We start from the raw sequence: 2,985 nt of genomic DNA, 5'->3' as shown, positions 1-2,985 counted from the left end.
TGTTGACACACACCAGCAAAGTCACTTCCTCCTTACCATCTCTTCATTCTCCAGCCAGCTACAATCTGTACCAGGCAAAGCCCCATTTCCCCAACAGGACCCCATCAGCAACAGGGGTCTCCTCCCACCACTCGGATAAATCAGGCTTATGCTTCACTTCCACTCCTGTCTGTATTACGTACTGCCCATTGCGACAGTGTAATTTTGCCTCAGCTGAAGGGGTCGTGCGCGTTATCAATTCACTTCACAAGATCTCACGAAGCACTCAGAAAAATGAGTTAGGTGTGGTATGATGTACATTATGCTTCCACACAAAGTTCACTTATATACCGCCCCTTTCCTACAAAAGAATAATCAACTGAAGAAAACTGAATTTTTCTATTCCTTAATTTAACTGCCTCCTCAACACAGCATATACACAAAATGGCATTTGCAGTCCAAATGGGTGAAAAGTTAGCTCTCTTGCCCACCACTGCTACACAAGTGCTAATATACTTTTCCATATGAACCACACACATCATAAAAGATTACATTCTGTAACCCTGCAGAAGAAATAGGCTATAACCCTCAAACCACAGGATTTTTTTCATTTATCTAAGTGCATACTCACAGAATCACAGAATGGTCAGGGTTGGAAGGGACCTCTGGAGATCATCTAGTCCAAACCCCCCGCCAGAGCAGGGTCACCTACAACAGGTTGCACAGGACGGCGTCCAGGCGGGTTTTGAATGTCTTCAGAGTGGGAGACTCCACCACCTCTCTGGGCAGCCTGTGCCAGTGCTCCACTACCCTCAAAGTAAAGAAGTTCCTCCTCATGTTAAGACGGAACTTCCTATGTTCAAGTTTGTGCCCATTACCCCTCGTCCTATCACTGGGCACCACTGAAAAAAGGCTGCTCCCATCCCCCTGGCACCCTCCCTTTAAGTATTTGTAAGCATTCTCTGTTCCTGTTAACTTCAGTAAAAAGTGCAGGTACTCTGTGCAAACTGTTAGGAAGACTATAAATGGCTTCAGCTTCTCAGTCATAAAGGAAACATGGTTTCTACCACCACAAGCTCCACTGACAGTGTTGAGGTGACCGGAAAGCCTAACTCTTAACTTTTATTGGAACTTCAACCCCTTGGGCTGCCTCTACTTTAACAAGATGTCCTGGAAAACAGAATAGGGTTTGGACAGAGAAATACTCAGTGCTGGGATCCCACAGTGTTGGCAGGGGCGGTCACTTCAGACTAGCTCTAGTCTGGTCCCAGGAACTGTACACTCATTAGGATGTTCTCCTACAGAAAACCTTCCAGTTCACTTTCAGCCAAAAGGAACCCAGTTTGTGTGCCCCAAGACCACCTCATGATGAGAAACAAAGTAAGCTGGGATGGTGTTTGTGTCTCAGAAGCGCTGATCCTAGGACTAATAATGGTTTTAAGAAAAAGACAGGAAACCATAAGCCTAGGACACCTAAATGAAAGGATCTAGCCTCCAGATGAAGAAGTAACCATAGGAACAAGTGCAATGATGCTTTTGATGGCTTATGTAAAATAAATGTGATGGTCTCCATACTGGCCCTAGTCCAGTGGCCCTCATACATCCACCACCATAGCTAGTCTCAACAGCAGTCCTACCAGGTAGGCCAAAGGAAAGCTCAGAAGTTGTTTCCTCAAACCAAGGCTGAGGTACAATTAAAACACATGACATTTCCCTGTGAAGGATTCACATCTCCAAACTGTGTGAAGGATTTACACTCCAAACTGTCACTTGAACCTTGTTCACAACCATTAATGAATATGAAAAATTTGCCATAGAACCACATATTAACTCCAGCCCTCCTCCTTTTCTCTATATGATTTATTTAGCTCATCTTGATCCAAACTGCAAAAAGACATTACTGAAGTCAATATTTGGATGCAACTTGAAATATATACAGTCTGCTCTTTAGAAGAAGCTGAGCACTTATTGCTTATTACCAATATTTGTTATGTCTAAAACAGCAGAGTCCAAAATTAAAGATGCTACAAATCCTTTAAATTTGCTGAAATGCCCTAAGACTCTGACGTACGCCAAATTTGGGGCTTAAGATAAAATATTGAAGAACATTCCCTTAGGATAGATACTTTTTAACAAGTAAAACAAGTGAACACAATCGCACAGCTACGTTCTCAAACAAACATGTTAAACTTTTTAAAAAAAAAAAAAAAGCAGAAAACACATTGGACCATTTACCATTTTTCATGGTTCTGCTGAGGATAAACATATGGAGAAAATAAGCTACTCCGTAGATCTTATTTCACTCCAGTGTCTGTGCTTTTATTCGCCCTGTCACAGCCAAGTTGAGAATTTCCTCTTTCATGATAATAAGCAGAAAGTTCACAGATCTCAAGGCAGCAAAGCAGGAAGTTTGCAGTTTGAAGGATCTCCCCTCTTTGGTGGGACAGGGGAGGAGAGAAAAGTATGAGGGGGCTACCGTGAAGTCTTTTGCAAACTTAAGCAGCCGATTTGGCCATACTTATCCCAAGAGGGTCCAAAAGTGATCCTGCTGGGACTACGCGCAGATGAAACACTGCCCGCATCTGTTCCGTAATAATTTGTCACTTTGGCTTTTTGAGACAGCGCAAACTCCTGCCTTTCTGATTAGGGTATCCCCTGGCACAAATAAACTTATCAACAGTGATAGTCAGGCGCAGAACGAAGCTAGAACTGCTGCACCACAGCTCTCACCAAAACGGCGCTACCTTCCCAGCTGACCCCTGGATCACAAGACAGGAGTGAATGCCACATGTGGCTTTAATGCCAAGCAGCTGCTGCGCACCAGCACCCCCTCTGTCCTCCCCCGTGTCCCCCTCCACCGCTGCGCTTCACGGGCTACCGCAAGTGACGGCCCTGCGGGGGGAGGCGCGGGGGGGCCGTAAGGCACAGGATAACCCACCCCCACCCCCTTCCAAGGCAGAACTGAACCCCGACACGTCGCCCCCTTCTCCCCCGTGCCCGGAGAAG

General features: G+C 45.3%; 1 protein-coding gene across 1 annotated transcript in view; it reads right to left on the bottom strand.

Annotated features, from left to right (window-relative positions):
* LOC104293447 (phosphatidylinositol 3,4,5-trisphosphate-dependent Rac exchanger 2 protein) overlaps positions 1-2,985 on the bottom strand; it is a 100,920-nt gene that overhangs the window by 97,662 nt on the left and 273 nt on the right. The gene's annotated exons all lie outside the window — the stretch shown is intronic.

The sequence above is a fragment of the Charadrius vociferus genome, unplaced genomic scaffold, assembly GCF_000708025.1.
Source record: "Charadrius vociferus isolate BGI_N301 unplaced genomic scaffold, ASM70802v2 scaffold539, whole genome shotgun sequence".
Taxonomy (NCBI): domain Eukaryota; kingdom Metazoa; phylum Chordata; class Aves; order Charadriiformes; family Charadriidae; genus Charadrius; species Charadrius vociferus.
Note: the sequence above shows the minus strand (reverse complement) of the source record. Positions and strands in the feature narration are given on the sequence as shown.